The 18,978-nt window shown below is 33.4% G+C and overlaps 1 protein-coding gene across 2 annotated transcripts in view; it reads left to right on the top strand.

Annotated features, from left to right (window-relative positions):
- The window catches only part of PPME1 (protein phosphatase methylesterase 1), a 66,166-nt gene that overhangs the window by 6,652 nt on the left and 40,536 nt on the right, over positions 1–18,978 (top strand). The gene's annotated exons all lie outside the window — the stretch shown is intronic.

An 18,978-nucleotide genomic window follows, 5' to 3' on the forward strand; every position in this document is an offset into this window, starting at 1 on the left:
GCAAAGAAACTACTTCCCTGTTAGCAGTCTCTACCCCTTTCCTTAGCCCTGGTAACCACTAATCTACTTACTGTTTCCATGGATTTGCCTATTCTGGAGATTTTATGTAAATGAAATTATATAATATGGCCTTTTGTGACTGACTTCTTTCACTTAGTATAATATTTTGAAGGTTCATCCATGTTGTAGTATGTATCAGTACTTCATTCCTTTTTATTGCTGAAAGATATTCCATTGTGTAGACATACCACATTTTATTTACTCATTTATTAGTTGTTAGACACTTGGGTTTTTACTTTCCATAGAACTCCCTTTTCATCCACAGGATTCCAATTTTTTGCTATTATGAATAATGCTGCTCTGGACATTCACATGCACATCTTTGTGTAGAAATATGTTTGCATTTATTTGGGGTAAATACCTAAGAATGGAATTGCTGGGTTTATGGTAAATTATGTTTAACTTTTTAAGAAACTGTGAAACTGTTTTCCAAAGTGGCTCTTTGAAGTGCTATATGTATTACAGATATTTTCTCTACAAATATCAAAAATATTTTCCCAAATTGCCTTTTTACTTTATGATCTTTTTTGCCATGTAAGAAGTTGTGTTTTAAAATTTTAATGTACTCAAGTCTAAGTAGCTTGTATTGATTCTGGATTTTCTATCATGGAAACACATTTCTTTCTCCCAGGTCATAAAAGAATTCACATAGGTTTTTTTCCAGGACCTGTATGATTTATATTTTTACATCCATTTTAAGTTTATCTTGATGTGCAAAGTGAGGAATGTGTCCAATTTTATATTTATCCACAGGCAGTCCAATTGTTGTAACATCATTTATTACAAAGGCCTTTCCTAGTTATGTGAATTTCACCTCAATAAAAATCAGTCCTTTCTCCACTGATTAAAGTGATATCTTCATCACATACCAGATTTCCACATAGACTTAGATCTGCTATGAAGTTTCTTTCCATTTTCATCAGCCATCTATTTATGTGCCACTACTATGCTTTTAATTAGAGAGGCATAATGAATATGTTTTAGTTAATAGATGGTAGTGGTAGCTTCCTCTTCATTCTTTTCAAAGATTTCCTGGCTCCTCTTCCTTGTTTATTCTTACAAATAAACTTTATAATCAACTAGACTAGTGCTGGGAAAAAAATCCTGATAGTATTTTTATTGGGACTATATTAAATATATAAATTAACTTTGAATAAACATTTTTATGATGTTGAGTCTTCCTTGAAGAAATATAATATGAATTCCTAATAAATGAAAAATTAAGTATTAACTTAATATTTAATGTAATGTTACTTAAATATGTACAAAGTAAAATTAGGATAAATTCCTTATGTATAAGAGTAAATCCCATATTACTCTTATATAATTATAAAACTTAACAGATTTACTGTTTAAATACAATTAAACTTACAGAACCCCATATCATGTTAGCAACATTATATAAATTATCTAATTTGCTGTTAACAGCTTACTGTGGTTCAAACCAAAAGAATATTATTAATAGGAAGTTCCAGAGTTGATTCAGTCATTCAGCTGTATCATTCAAGACCCAGGTTTTTTTGCATCTTTTCTTTTGCCATTATCAATTTTTGCCATTTCCATTCATTTGCCAATTATTGCACATTACTAGTTGGTATTGTATTTTTTAAATTGTTATGTCAAATTTACCTATGGTAATTTTATGGCAATTTAAATGGATGATTATAATAATTATCAGATTTTATATTTCAAGGTATTTTTTAGTTTCCCTAATAAAATAGGAAGTCACAGAGTGCCCAGGCCTTTGACTTTCTTCACATCTTCTATAGTTACACAATTAAATAAATGTTTTTATGAGTTCTCATATAATAGACATGTGGCATAGAACATTCATTTAAAATGAGATCCTGAAGCTTTTCCTGATCATCTAGCCTGCACTGACTGATCTTCCCATTTTTTGTCCTTTTGTAGCACCCATCGTTTATACAAGGGATTGACAACCTTTATTTGTAAAAGGCCAGATAGTAAATATTTCATGCATTTTAGGCCATGCAGTTTCTGTAGCCGTTGTAGGGTGAAAGCATCCATAGACAATATGTAAATGAATGTGATTGTGTTTCAACAACCTTTTTTTGTGGACATTGAAATTTGATTTTTTTGGGTCATTAAATATTTTCTTCTCCCTCCCCCCAACCTTTTAAAAATGTAAAGATCATTCTCTGCTCATGAATCATAAAAAGAGGGGAAGACGAGGTGGTGGCTAGATTTGCCCATAGACCATTGTTTTCCAACTTCATATCAATACTATTCTGTAGTTCTACTGTCTTGTAGTAGAAAGAATGTAAGTTTTAAATCAGCAAACTAGGATTTCCTTCCTGGCTTTACTACATAATACTTGACTGGTATTGGCTTGACACTATTTCTTAAAATGTGGGTAATACTAGCCTCAAAGATGATATAGTTGTGAAATCATTATTTAAATTGTAAAGCTATATAATGGAAACTTATTTACTATATTCTACAAATTCTAAGATATATTTCTTTTCATATTTAAAATAATAGTGTCTTAACAGTTGCTGTTGGTCAGGTAATAGCCCTAACTGGTTTCTCATTGCCAGTGCATGAGAGAACACCAAAACCAGCATCAAAACTTGCAAAATAGGTGTTGGCAGTTTGGAAGAAAATTCTAGAGACGAAAGTGGAGCACTTTTAACCACTAAGAACTAAATGGTTGTAAGGAGGGGTGGGTGTTCAATCAGATGAGTCAAGCATTATTCCAAGAGTGAGAGTCAAAAGTAGAATAGCTCTCTGCATAATGATAAAGTTGGCATATGAGCCAGTGTTTAGTTTAAGAAACACTCTATTACCAATGTTCTTGTGAGGCACAGAGGACTATATTAGAGGACTCAGAAGAGAGTAGGACTCACAGTATGAAGAAATTGGCTAGGAATACCTTAAATATTTTATTTTGCTCTCATTTTTTCTTTTTACATATACCCGTGACATATGATGAATCCACATAAGTATAAAAGAGCTCTTTCAAGAAATAGAAAATGAATTCTAAGTGATAAAGTGTTGTGCCATAAATTGGTAGCTCTTTTTTTAGTGGTACATAAAATTATGGTTCATCAGAATTGATGATGCCTTAGAGATACAATATTTCATCTATTCTTCTAACAGCTAGATTGTGATCTACTACTTTAGTCTTCCCTAATTTAATTGTAAACTCCTTTTGTGTTTATTTACTTGCCCAAAAGTGGTTAGCACATAGGAACTCAATAAACATTTGTTGAATTAATGAATGATGCTCAGATACAGTGGTCACATGACATTTTTTTCAATAGTTTAGAATTGTTGAGTATAGAAATGAGATTAAAACCATGATTATTGAGAGTATGTAAAAAATGAACTTGTGCCCTGTTTATATCCTTCTATGATTCTGTATTATATCCCTTTATCTTTATGCTGTTAAGAAAATATAGCTCAGGTTGTTGTGAGGATTAAATGTAGATAATACTTGTAAAGTGCCTAGCACAAATATGTGCATGTCTGGTTTGTTTCATTGAATCCTCATCCCTTTAATTAAACTAACTTTTCCTTAAGCATAAGAACCATGGTTCAAAATATATTAAAATCACTTCAGGTACAGTTTTCTATGTTAATAACCTGAACTACACCATCATTATTAGCTGAATTTCATCACAAAAAGCATTTTAGTGTAATATAGCTAAGTAGGCTTGGGGGGTAGAGCTACTCAGGGAATCCACCAATATTTCATAATACTGTTAATCAGGGGGAAATTTACTTCAGTTTTCCCAACAACTTGCTTTATAAACCTTTGGAATATAACTGCATATTTAAGGTGGAAATATCTATACTAACATTTCTTTTTCACTGAATACTAGGAAATGGTAATCTTTTATTGGTAATTAGAAGATTTGTACTTTTGCCCCTTTCCTATCTAGGTCATTGTTTCATAAGGACAGTACTTCAGATTTCTATAGCATTTGATTTAACAAAATCTTCTCCAGATGTAATCTTCATGAATCCTTCCTTGACCTGACTTCATCTGTATAAGTACCCAAAACAAAATTGGATATCCCATCTATGAACCCTCATGGTATACTAGGCTTATTTCTGTCACAGCTGTAGTATATACTGACTGTTTATCTATTTCCCCCTCCAGGCATGAGCTCTTTGAGGGCAAGAACTAAATTTTAGCCATACAGGTTATACTCGAATGTCTCTTTCTAATTAAATTGGAATTAAATTAACTGATTATATAAGCAAGTTGTGGCTGGAAAGAGGCTCTAAAATAATTACGCTAAAGGTAATTTGCTCTTCGCTTATGAAATATGCCTTTCATTCTAGATCATCATGTCATTCAGGTGAGTCTGGAGTGAGCGAGTTATGTGGCTGTTGATTCTGAAATATACTTCATGAGAGTCTTGTCTGTGGACTTTATTGGCTTTTATACTCTGACCCCAAACCTGCTTGCTTTCTTCCTCTTGTAGTACTATCAGAGCAGAAGAGTAGCTTACATAAATTCTGATCACTGAGTACAGCTACACAGATTATGAGAGTGAACAGCTACAGTTAGCTCTTGCAAAACATTAAAAAGCCTTGTATTCTGCTTGCTTTCTTGCTGATGTCTCAGTGGTTGTGTTTTGGTTTGGGGACAGATTATTTTAGTAAAGTTATCATTATTTATTTTTTCTCCTTGCTTTTAGTGTTTCGAAAACAAGTTAATTATGTTGTTCCTAAGTTGGGTGAGTGGTAGAAATAAAATTTAGAAAATTTTCTAACTTAAGTAAAGCATAATTTAAGATTTAAGATTACAGTTCTCCCTGTACTGCAGTAGTCTCTATCCATCCATTTAAAGCAATCTATATTTTTGTATAATTTGACTCAGCAGGTTATAAATTCCCATGGATTATTTTATCTGACAGTGTTTTTAAGTTAGGTAAGGTTTCATTTATTTGCTTTAAACCACATCATACATTGGGCCATAAGTGTCCTGTCTAATGCAGGACATTGTGTGAAATGTTACTATTTCCATTTTTGGATTCTGTGATGCCCAATTAACAATTAACATTCTCACCAATGGCCAACACAGAAAAGTAATAGGAATAGGATCTAGGATTTTCAAGCACATGGTAAATCAGTATTTGATAAGTTAGAACTCTTTAAAAAGGCCTCCTCTGTTCTCTTCGTGAATGGCATCAGAGAAACTTGAGAACTGTCTTTGATTCTTCCTTCTCAAACTCCACCTTCCCTGCTCCCTCTCATCATTATCATTACAGTTGTAAACCTTGGCTTTCTTCTGAGGCTCTATGGTACATAGGCTTGCTACGAGAGCCCTCTACCAATCATTTATTTGCTTTCTTCTACAGCAGGAACCAGTACTCTTTCACCTCTTCCTGGGGATTTCTGTGTGTTCAGTGCTAGCTTTAGTGATTTCCAGAAATGGAGAATTTAGTAGTATTTTGAGAGTAGTATTGAAAACTGATAAGGAAGTGACCCTGAGAATAAGACTCTAGCTCAGCTACTTTCTGTGGTATGATGAGTTATTCAACTTTGGCTTTAGTTTATAGGAATAATAGCTACCCCAGAGAGTTGTAGTAGAAATTAAATTAATTCATGTGTTTATCTGCATTGTCTCCCCAAGCCCCATTAAATTATAGTAATTTGAAAAAAGGAATAAAACCAAAGGACAAAGAAGAGGAGAGAAGATAAGATACTACCAAGATTTAGGAAGATAGCAAATTGAGGAATATTAACTCACTAACAGAATAGCAAACAAAACTACCCACAGAATGAAAATGTAAGCTAAACTATATTACAGCCCCATAAAGGCTCAAGAATGGTGGATACTAAGTACCTCTAAAAGGGATCTAAAAATAGGAAGATTGGTTGAAAATCTATATAAGGCACCAGATCTTGTCCTTTACTCAGTGTGATGGGAGAGAGGTTAACCGCTGGAGGAATTGAACCAGCATGGCTCTGGACTCAAAGACAGTAGGCCTATGAGGGCAAAGGTGAAGCAATAAAATGAAAACAGATTCTAAATGAAGGTTTATATCTCTTCTAGGTACATTCATGGCTTGCTCTCTCACCTTCTTCAGGTCTTTGCTTAAAGGTGCCTTCTCTAACTACCTGATTTAAAATTAGAATCCTTCCTAACCTATAGCACTCATTGTCTGACTTCCTGGTTTTATTTTTCTCCATGACATTTATTGCTACCTATGGATAAATTTTTAATTATATCTCCTACTAGAGTATAAATACCACAAGAGTAAGGGGGTTGGTCTGTTTTGTTCACTGTAGTATTCCTAGTGCCTAAAATTGTATCACATATGTGCTCAGTGAATATTTATTGAACTCCTCAGATCCTTTTCCAGAAGGCTAACAGCTAGTCTTGTGTTCCCAGGGAGGATATTGGAGGATTTATCTCTGGAAAAAATGACTGGTCTAAGAGAAAAGACATACAGATATTGATGTTTGGGGGAAGAGACCTCCTTTTAAAGTCCGGGCCTCTATATGATAACTGTATAGTGATATTTAACAGTAAATAAGCCCTACTCTCTTATAGAATGACCAAACATCCAGAGGAAGCCTCTAACATAACAAAGACCAAAACAAAATGAGAAAAGGAAACAAAAATGCATAGAACAAAAGAAAATTTTTTAAAAAATCACTAATACCTCTTATCAGAGAGACGAGACAATATGGTATGTTAAACAAGAACAGAATCTCTTAAAAAAAACTTGTTTTAGAGGATAAGAAATACCTGTTAGAGATGAAAACATGTATGGTAGATATAAATTGAATAGAAAAGAAAGTTTAAGGAATCCCCTAGAAAGCTTGTTCTACTTTAAGATTAAAATTTAGAAATATGAGGAATAAAAAGATTCTTTAAAAAATCTCTAGCAGTACTTAATTAGAAAATGATAGAAAAATGCCTTAAATTTTGAGAAAGAATATCCTAAAATTGTTTTGGTTAGTATTTGCCTACTATATCTTTATCTTTTTTATTTTGGAACTTTTTGTGTCTTTTATTTTATATAGCTGGAATTTAAAAATCTCATCTAAGGATATTTGTTTCAGACCTAGAACATTTAGCCTGTCCTTGAAACATTTGGATTTGTTTCTATCTTATTTCATACTTTCTGTTTGTCTCATCTGACCTGCGTTTCTTTTTCTCATTCTATTTTTTTCTCTATTAGTATAGTAATGATATAATCTATATGTTCTTTGGTCGCCTTAAAATTTTTTGGTAACGTTATTGAAACAGAATTTGTATACTATACAACTGATCCATTTAAAGAGTGTACAGTCAGAGTTTTTTTTTAGCATATTCACAGAGTTCTGCAACTGTTATCACAGAACACTCTCAGGACCCCAAAAAGAAAACCCCATGCCCATTAGCAGTCACTTTCCTCCAAATCTCCCAGCCCTAGGCAACCACTCATTTATTTTCTGCCTCTATAGATTTACCTAATCTGGACGTTTACAATAAATGGAATTATACAATATATATGTGATCTTTTGTGACTGGCTTCTTTCACTTAACATATTTTTAAGGTTCATCCATGTTGTAGCTTGTTGTAATACTTCATTCCTTTTTATTGCCGAATAATATTCCATTATATGGATATACAACATTTTACTTATTCATTCAACAGTTGATGGACATGTGAGTTGTTTCTACTTTTTAACTATTTTGAACAATGCTGCTGTGAACATTTGTATACACGTTTTTAGGTAGGCATGTTTTCATTTCCCTTGGGCACATCTAGAAGTCATATTGATAGATCATATGGTATCTCTCTCTGTTTAACCTTTTGAGGAACTAACAAACTGTTTTCCAAAGCAGAAGCACCATTTTATATTCCCATCAGCAATGTATGTGGGTTTTAATTCTCTACATTCTTGCCAACACTTGTCATTGTTGGTCTTTTTGTTTATAGTCATCTCAGTGGTGTGAAGTGGTTTTTCATTGTGGTTTTGATTTGCATTTACTTAGTAACTAAAGATGAATGTCTTTTCATGTGCTTATTAGCTATTTGTATATCTTCTCTGAAGAAAAGTCTATTCAAATCCTTCGCTCATTTAAAAAATTGGGTTATTTGTCTATATATTGAGTTATAAGGGTTCTTTATTCTATATATAAGTTCCTTATCAGATCTGTGATTTGCAAAATTTTTTTACATTCTGTGGGTTGTCTTTTCATGATTTTGATGGTATCCTTTGAAGCACAGACATTTAATTTCAATAAAGTGCACTTTATCAATTTTTTTCTTGTGCTTTGGTATATCTAAGAAGCCATTGCCTAACCTAGATTGTAGGGTCATGAAGATTTATGCCTATGTTTTCTTCTTAGTTTTATGATTTTAGCTCATTTACCTGTAGGTTTATGATCCACTTTAAAGTTAATTTTTGTGTATGATGTGAGGAATGAGTCCAACTTCATTCTTTTGCATATAGGTATCCATTGTCCCAACACAATTTATTGAAAAGACTTCAATTGACCGTAAATGTATGGGTTTATTTCTTAACTCTCAGTTCTATACCATTGATTTATATATCTTCATATACTAATACCACAATGTCTTGATTTGTGGTAAGTTTTGAAATTTGTCGTAAGTTTTGAAATCAGGTGGTGTGAGTCTTCCCACTCGTCTTTCTTTAAAAAAATTTGTTTTGACTCTTCTGGGTCCCCTGAACTCCCATATGAATTTTAGGATCAGCCAGTCAGTTTCTACAAGAAAGCCAGATGTAATTTTGATAGGTATTGCTTTGAATCTGTGAGTCAGTTTGGGAAGTATCGCCATTTTAACAATATTAAATCTTCTATGACTATGAGATGCTTTTCTATGTATTCATGTCTTTAAATTTCTCTCAGCAGTGTTACGTAGTTTTCAGTGTACAAGTCATTCATTTCTTTGGTTAAATTGATTCTTATCAGTGCTATTATAAATGAAATTGTTTTCTTAATTTCATTTTTGGATTGTTCATTGCAAGTGTATAGAAATACATATGATTTTTATGTATTGATCTTGTATTCTGCAGCCTTACTGAACTTGTTTACTAGTTCTTCTAGTTTTTTAATGGATTTCTTAGGATTTTGCCCTAGACATTTTTAACATACATACTCAATACATAAAAGTCGAAGTTTAATCAATATTTCTAACATTCTTCTGAAATAATACAAAGACTTTAGAAACCTGTGGCAGGCAGAATACAGTTTAGGTCATTTCCCTGGAATCTGTGAATATATTATTTTACATTGAGGAGGAGAATTAAGATTGCTAATCAGCTGACTTTAAAATAAAGAGATTATCCTTGATTATATAGGTGGGCCCAGTGCAATCACAAGTGTCCTTTAAAGAGGGAGGCAGAAGAGCAAGTCAAAGTCTGAGAGAAATTTGAAGATGCTACATTGCTTGCTGGCTTTGAAAATGGAGGAAAATTACCTGTGAGCCAAGTAATACAGGCGACCTCTAGAAGCTGGAAATGGTATTTCAATATTTCAGTGTGGGCACTAGGTGAACTCATTGCTATTAGATTCATTATTGCTGTAGGCCTTTGCAATGAGCAGAGCTAGAATATACATTTTTTTAAGACAAAAAGAATCATGTATTTATATCGATATTTCTAATTCAAAATTAAAATTATAAGGTTTTTTTATTTCTTTGATTTTATGTAATTATGTCTTTGTTCTTATAGTGGAAATCTTGGTTCCTAGTAACAGTAACCTAACTACCTACTTGCTTTATATAGTATATGTATATAAATATGGACATATATGGTGTTAAAAATAACCCACTGTACTACTTACAAAAACTGCTAACAATATGATTACCGATATATTATTTAAGATTTCTGTTCAGATTTTCCCCCCCTTAAAGTATATCCCATTAGAGATTTATAGTCAAATATCTGTGTTTTAAAGTCACTTGGAATAATTGTTAGTATACCATTAGGTTAATTTGTTTCTTTTTTTTGTTGGTGATGAATTTTTACAAATTCTTTAACATAATTATAAAACAAAAATCAAATTATTTACATGACTCCAAAATTGAAACTATAAAACAATGTGTATTGAGAAAAGGATAGCCTCTGTCTTTTTTCCTCTAATATCCTACAGATAACCATTTTCATTAATATTTGTTTAATTCTTCAACTTTTAAAGATATATGTGTGTGTGTATATAACATACTTTTATGCAATATTACTTTTTTAAATTTAATGTATCCTGATCACTCCTTAACAGTATATAGAGATTTTTCGCATTCTTTTTTCTTCTTCAGCTGCATTGTGTATTCCACTGTGTGGATATAACACAATTTATTCAACCAGTCTCCCTATTGATGGACATTTAGTTCTTTCCATGTTTTTTTTATTTCAAATAGTGCTAAAATGAATAAACTAATGCATATGTCATTTCATATTTGGCGGAGGGCGGTGAGTGGGAACTGCTTTTGTCTAATGTTATGCAGTTTAACTATAATATAGTAATTTTCTGAAAATTTTGTGATTGCTTAGGCTTCATGAATCTGTAGTTTGAAGTTTCAGTTCTGGAAATGTCAACTATTTCTCTTCAAATATTAACCTTTATTCATTTCTGATTTCCTATTGGAACTCTGAATTGACTTATTTAAGACCTCTCTCCTCTGTATCTCTAACTTCTTTCATATTCATTTTTTGTTTCTGTGTTGTTCTATCTGATAATTTCAATCTGTGAAGTCTTTATACATCTGTTTCTTCATAATGATTTATAATTTTTGACCAGGAGGTGGACATTTTGTTTTGGAACTTTATCTGTGAGAGTTCTTGGTCCTAGACTGAAGGTTGATTTCTTCAGAGAGAATTTGCCTTTGCTTATATTGGAGTCCTAAGGGCACTATCAGTCTGGGTCCACTTTAAACTAAATTCTCAACTCAAACCTTTTTGGAATAATGTAAGAGGTATGAATTTAGCTAAAATCAGTTTGAGAGCTGTCTTTTGGTTACAATTTCATTGGAGAAGGATTTTTTTGTTTTTCTTCTCCCTCCCACTCAATGCCAAGTATCAAGAGCAGATTGTTAATTCTACTTTATCCTTTCACTGATGATATAATCCTTTCAGATCCCAGCTTTATGGGAGAAAGTTTTCCTACTCAGCTCCTCTAAGGCTCCCCTCCTTGGGCTTTGTGTCCTGCTCTGCATGCTCCAGGAAATTCCAAAAACTTCAGGTTCATTTAGTTGGCAAATGCCATCAAGGTAAAAGCCAGCTTTCATGGGCTGAATGCCTCTCTGGGTTCCCATGTTCGCTTAATTTTTGGCCTTAATATTCCATATTCCTTACTTTCTTGCCAGCTCATATATGCATTTAAGAAGAATAAATGACTATATATAATTATAATATATAAGACTATGTATGTAATGTATTAAAATATAATCTTATATGTTATACATTCATTTTTATATATTCATGTTTTTATGCACACATTTATATAATTTTATCCAACATTTCCAAAGTTGGATCTGTCAAGGTACTTAATTACCATTGATAAAAACAGTCCCTGACATAAAATTTCTATACCTAAGAAAACTGCCAGACAGTTGTGAAGATGACATAACAGCATTTTCTGACATGCAAAATTTCAAAGTTAATCTCCCTTTCTCAGGAAGCTAATGGAGGATATGTTTTATCAGAATAAGAGAATGCATCAAGAAAATTATGGGCTTTGGGAATCAGGGATTCAACACAGCAGGAGAAAGGCGAGAGGAATTCCTAGGATGATGGTGAAATGACAACAATTCATCATATGCAAAGAGCAAGCAGTCTCATTTGGAGCAGATGAAGGTGTCAGGATTGGAAGTTTCCAAGGAACAAATGGACCTGATAGATTATTTAATGTGATTGACCATGTTAAGAAAAGTTTTACAGATTTTTCACAGATTTTTTAAATTGTGAAATATTTTACACATACAGAAAAGTATGTAAAATGTAATGCGCAATTCAAAGAAAAATAAATTTCCATATGTTCACCACCTACCTTCTGAAATAGAACATTTTTAGCACTTCATAAAAAGCCCATTTACGTCTCCCCATGAGCACCTCCATGCACCATAGTCTTGAATTGCATATTTATCATTCCCTTGCTTTTCTTAATTGTTTTACTTCCTATCCATGTATCCATAAAAAAGTTATTTAGTTTTGCCTGTTTTTGAACTTTATTGTAGGTGGAATCTTACTGCATTTGTTCTTCTATGCTTATTTCTCTAAATATTTCCGAGATACATTTGTGTTACTGCATGTAATTCTAGCACATCCATTTTCACTGCCATGCCATATTCAATTGTTGGAATATATCACAATTTATCCATTGGTGATGGATGTTTAGCTTCCTTGTTATTCTTTGCTTTTATGGAAATGCTTCTGTGAACATCGTTTTGTGTGTATCTTAGTGCCTATGTGCAGATATTTCTCTGTGAAGTAAAAGTACTAGATTGAAGGACACCTGTCTTCACTTTTACCAAGTGATGCCTCACTGTTTTCCAAACATTATTTTCCATTTACACTCCCACTAGCAGTGGGTGACAATTTCATCTGATCCAGATCCTCACCAATACCTGACAATGTCTGGCTTCTTATATTTTGTCAACATAACGGGCATGAAATGATACCTTACTGTGATTTAAAATTTTATGTCTCTGTGATTGAAGTTGGGAACCTTTTCATATGTTTATGGGCTGTTTTGTGAAATGCCTATTAATGTCTTTTGCCTATAAAAAGGTTTTGGGAAACAATTAGTTATGGTCGAATAAAAAGCTAAGTAAACAAAATGAAAGATAGTTATTCTGGAGAAAAGTAAGAAGTCGTACAAGAAAGAATGTAATCAATATACCATGTGGCTCAGCTGTGAACAGTATTTCTGTAGTAATGAACATTTATGAAGTATTATATTTGATATCATTACCTGATATCAAACTATACAAGAAAGTTATACTAATCAAAACAGCATAGTACTGGCATAAAAACACAGATCAATTGAACAGAATAGAGAGCCCAGAAATAAACCCACGCCTATATGATCAATTAATATATGATAAAGGAAGCAAGAATATACAATGGGGTAATGACAGCCTCTTCAATAAATGGTGTTGGGAAAACTGGACAGATACATGCAAAAAAAAAAAGACCACTTTCTTATACCATATACAGAAATAACTCAAAATGGATTAAATGTAAGGCCTGAAACCATAAAACTAAAAGAAAATATGGGCAGTAAACTTTGACATTGCTCTCAGCCAGTATTTTTTGGGATATGTCTTTTCAGGAAAGGGAAACAACAATAAATGGGACTATATTCAAACTGTATAGTTTTAACAAAAAGTTGTAATTTTGATGAAGTCCAACTCCTTTTATCATTTCTGCTTTTGTGTTGTATTTAAGAAATTGTTGCCTAACCCAAGATCACAAAGATTTACTCCTGTGTTTTCTTCTCAGAGTTTCACAGTTTTAGCTCTTACATTTAGGTTTATGATACACTTTGATTTAATTATGTGTGTAGTGTGAGAAGGGGGTCCAGGTTCATACTTCTACATATGGATATCTAGTTGTCCTAACACCATTTGTTGGAAAGACTGTTCTTTCCCCAGTGAATTTTCTTGGCCTTTTGTTGAAAATATATTGACTGCAAGAGTTAAGAGTTTATTTCTGGACTCTCAATTCTATTTGATAAATCTATGTGTCTAATCTCATGCTTGTATCACAGTCTTGATTAATGTAGTTTTGTAGTGTTCCATTTACTTTTATTGGAAACTTCATCAGGATTCAGTAAGGAAGATTCTGTTTATTAGCCTCAAAGCCTAATAATAGTAATAATAATAATAATTATTATTATTATTTACTGAGACACCAAGTTAAATGCTTATGCACATTAGCTCATTTCATGCTGTCAAAAGATAATCATCAGTGTGCCAGGCTCTGAGAGTACACTGATGAACAAACGGAGAATGTTCTTGCTCTCATGGATCTCACCTTAGTAGCAAGTTAGGTTGAGTGACTGGAGGAAAATAACAAATACAGGAACAAAGTAATTTCAGAAATGATTTATTCTATGATAAAAATAGCATAGGCTAATTTGAGAGTAACCAAGAGATAAGAGGGCTACTTTAATACTCATAACAACCTCTAAACAGTTGGCAATATCACCCTATCTGACATGAAGAAACCCAGGCTTAGAGAAGTTAAGTGACTTGCCCAAGGTCATATAATAAATAAAGGCAAAACTGGGTTATGAAAACAAATCTTTAGTCGGTAGGAAATAGAAAATTAATTTAGGAAGTATTAAGGGTTTAGTATCTCTTCTTTTCTCTTTAAAAAAAATTTTCTTCTGCTGGAAATAGGTTGCTAAGGTCAAAATATAGACCAGGGGTTCTAAATTTGAGATTCATAAATGGATTTCCTGAAGCCAGTGGAACCGTATGCAAAATATATATGTGTCCATTTTTTTCCAGAGTGAAGGTTCATAGCGCTCATCAGATTCTGAGCAGAGTCTATGATAATAGCAAAGGGTCCATAAACCCTTTTGATTCATGTGATTTAGGCAGATGCTATTTCCTTGTTGTCTCTCACAGCACCATTTTGTTACCTCTCTGCCAGACTCCTTTCTCTGGTAGCAGATGTGGGAGGAAATTATGCATTTATTTTGTTAGGTTTGAAATAAACTTCATTCTGACATAAAAATCTACCTATATTTACCTCCCAAAGTAGATTTTTATTTATGAACTGTAGGCCTTAATAATTCACCTCTGTTTCAGAACTTCAGAATTGAATTGATTCTAGTTTTTCATATCTTGAACATTCCTGAGATTTGTTGATTACCTTTTTGAAAGGTCTTCCTATGATTTCCTCCTCAACACCCATCTTCTACTGAGTTATTACAGCATTTTTTTTCCAGAATCAAGTCCCATTTTGTGTACCTTTCAACACATTGATCTTTCTAAAATACTTTAATCTGTATATTTTATTGGATCCTCATTTTCTGCAAAACCATTTATACCCTATCTGATTTTTGGGACCCTAACACAAATAACAGAAAAAGGACATTTATATTTCCCTCTTTATTATATATTCCTTCTACATTATCTGCTTTTAGTTATATCAGCTACTTTTAGTTTTTCAGAACTACTTTACTTATTCCTACCTTAGTACAGTTAGCTATTTTAAAAATTTTGTTTTTTATCAGTGTTCCCTATGACAGGTACCATACTGGGTCCTTATTTGTGCCCTTCTCTGCCTAAAATGTCTTCTTTACTCCTCCCCGTTTATATCAGTCCAAATTCTGTCTGTCTTTCAATGCCTAGCTTAAATGTTATTTTTTTCTTTGAAGCCTCTCTGTATTTCCCAAACTGAAAATAGTCTTTCTTCCTTCCTTTGAGCATTCACAGCTCTTTAACTGTACCTCTTAGGTTATTTAACTCTGTATATTATGTTAGATATTTAAGTATTTGACATTAGCCTCTTGAGAACAGGGGCATTATCTTGCTAGTATATAAAGATTAATGTAAGGTCCTCGTTGTCTACTTCATATCTAACATTGGTTGCAAAACTACCTGAAGTTGCGGAGTGTATAAACAATTACGTATGTAAATGAAGATGTTAGTAGCATGCCAGAAAAATCTCTGGGAATAGGAGCAACCTTTGGATGTATAGATTATTGTCTCTTTTACCAAATGGAAATTATTCATATGTTAGTATAAGTTGGGTAGTCCCTGGAACTTTTTTTTTTAAATGAGAGAAATTAGAAGTGGAGAGTATTCTCCTAGGAATAATTTGTTTATAGGAATTAATTGTTCTTTAACTGGTGCTTAGCCAACTACGAAAGTTCCTGTGGCCTTGACAAAGTCAGCCAAAGCTGTTATTGCTGTGGTGATTGTGAAATCCTTCATCGCCCAGCAGCATGGGGCATGGGGTCCTCAGTTCTTCCCCACCACACAATAAAGAATTACAGATCAGCGAGATTTAGAAGTAAGATTTATTGACAGTACATTTTGAAAGAGACGGGACAAACTAATGAAGGCTGCATCCCTGGGGAATTTGGGAGGTGAAAAGATAAAAGACAGAGAACACTCCAAGGGAAGAGTGGATTTTCAGCAAAGAAAGCTGCAACAGTGCAGAAGTGGGCAGGTCTATATTAATTAGGGCTGTGATGGGTGATTACAAAGGCATTCCTAGGTGAATGGCACATGAGGGCATTTTGATCGACATTTGGCTGTTATATAACACCCTACCTACTGTGCATGTGGTTGGTTACCTAGAATTCAGTCTATTATAAGTAGAATCATGAACTTCCAGGCATAGGCATGGTATTATAATGATGGTGTAATGGGGCTGAGGTTATAGGCAGGTTAGGGTAGTACTTTCTGCTCAAGCGTTTGTGGCTGATTAAGCCAGCAGCTTTTATGGCCTTTGTGCCCTAGGATTTGGGTTAATTTATAACCCTAAAGGGGCTGGTGTTTCTGGGAGGTCCTTAAGGAAGGTCTTCAAAGGAGGTGTCTATGGTTACAGAGCTGGATCTTCGCTCCCATTGCTCATGTCTGTCTAACTACCTACCATTTCCCCGCCAAGTATTAGGGACCAAAATTGTTGGGATTTGGGGTAATAATTGCTGTAGCTACTTCAGGCCGAGAAGAGGCGAAGTTGGAGGATTGGGTCCCCTATACTTGCTCTCTGTCAACTGGAGGCAAAGGTTGTCAATGCCCATCTAAGGGTCCTCAGTATAGTATAAGATCTGTTGACTGGATTGGGTGATATCTCCCTTGAAGGACCATTTGGAGATGAATTGCTTGGACTCTGGAAGAAATAAATTGAACGAGGCAATTTAGAAGTGATGGTCCTAGGAGAAGGAGAATAAAAAGTAAGATTAGGAGAAAAACAAGCACCAGGAGAAGGGATTGTATAGATGTGGAAACTTGGCCTGGTCAGTTGATATAGAAACAGCAATTTTCTTTGAGATAAACACATGTTCCCCCTTGTCCTACTGTCAAAATCCAACAAGACTCTTCAATTTTGAAGTACTACACCTGCTAAGGAATCCAATTGTAGCCATATTTAGATTCTGAAAAGGAGAACTTTTCAGATAACATACCCTAAAGCCTTATTACTTTTCAGAAGCATAAATGAGAGAGAGAGAGAGTGAGGGAGAAAAAAGAATCTGAGAATTTTTGTTAGAATAAAGAGCAGAGGATTTGAATCCTCATATTGCTAGTTAGTAGTTGTATTACCTTGGACAAGTTACTAAATCTGTTTTTTATCTGTGAATTCAGCAGAAAAATAACTCAAAAGTTTCGTGAGGATTAAATGGAATCATGCCTGTAAATTACTTGGAACAGTGACTCACTATTGTGTACAGTACATGTTAGGTACTATTACTATGATGATGTCCTAGGTCCAGACATCAAAAATCTATTCACATACTACACCCTTAAAATCCATTATAACATGTTTGGTATGCCATGGTGTGGTTGTTAAGCTTGAAATTATATGCGTAGGTGGATTTGTAAGTGACTGATGAGTAGGTAGGATTAAAAATTCAGCTTTTAGTTTTCCAGTAGGAATTCAAGTGCAATCAGCAAACGAAAAATACAGGTTTAGGCTGAAATTGTAGTTTACTTCCACAGAGGCAGTTTTTCTACCAGAACATAGGATTACTCATTTCCTGAGCAACTACCAAATGCCAGATGTATTAGATTTTTTAAAAAATGTTACTTAATTCAGTCACTACAACCCAAGGCAGAAGGAGTTTAAATAATTTGAATTTGTCCAAGCTCATACTGTGTTAGAAATTTGCAGGGAATTTTTGGGAAATAGTAGAAACTGTGAGGAATTTGAACTCTTCTCTCGTTCCAAATCATATACTCTACCTTTGTATTCCTAGCACCTCTCTCTCTCTCTCAACTTTAATTAGTGCGTGGGCCATACCTCAGACCATTTAAATCAATTTTAGAAGTGAGATCCATGCATCAGTATTTTTAAAAGTTCCCCAGGTGATTTTATTGTTACATGGATTTTGAACTACTGACCTCAATTCTTAGAAGAGGGTAGATAATCAATAAATGTTTGACTATTGAAAGAATACATACCTGACTGTCCAGCTACTCTATTGTAATTCTTTTCAGTATTATAGTCAACCTAGAATGCTTTTGTATTAACTTAAGTCTTTAAAGGGGTCCTTGTATTATACTTTGTACGTTCAGCCCCATGGTGTATACAAGAAGATGTCTGGCAGGAGGTAGTGTTTTGCTGCTCATAAAATTCTGAATTACCTCCATTACTGGGAAGAATAGGTGTGGAAATAGGGGAAGACTTGGGGTTTCTTTCTTATGTCCCATCCAGAGTTGAAGACATAGGTTGTAAATAGACATTTATTTGTTATTTTTGTTTTAAAATAATTTTATTTTTTAAAAAACACCTGGTTAAAAAACACCTGGTTCAAAAATCAAAAGATAGAAAGGGATATGTATTAAAAATTGCCCCTCTTATCTGCCAGAGAAATTCTAAACATGTGTAAACAATTATATTTATACATATTTCCTATTTTTATCCAAATGGTAGTATGTGCATCATGTTTGTTTGTTTGCTTAACAGTGTTATATTATCCATGTGTAAAGAATTTTATCATATTATAAATGTTTCCTTTTTCCTACAGCTAAATATTATTTCTCTATGTACCATTCACCTGTTGATGGGTATTTAGGTTGTTTCCAACTTTTCTGTATTACAAATGATGCTACATTGAATAGAGAAGTCATTTTACTTCTGTGTGAGCATAGACTTGCATAAATTTTTAGAAATTCAAGGTATTGGTATTGGCAGTTTGCCTTCTATAAAGGTTGTGTGTATATTGGTTGGGAAATGACAAGCATGAAGTAATGTAAGGGATTAAAGGTATGAAGAGATAATAATGACCAAAAAAGATTGTAG

Source organism: Pteropus alecto, unplaced genomic scaffold (assembly GCF_000325575.1).
Source record: "Pteropus alecto unplaced genomic scaffold, ASM32557v1 scaffold7, whole genome shotgun sequence".
NCBI lineage: Eukaryota > Metazoa > Chordata > Mammalia > Chiroptera > Pteropodidae > Pteropus > Pteropus alecto.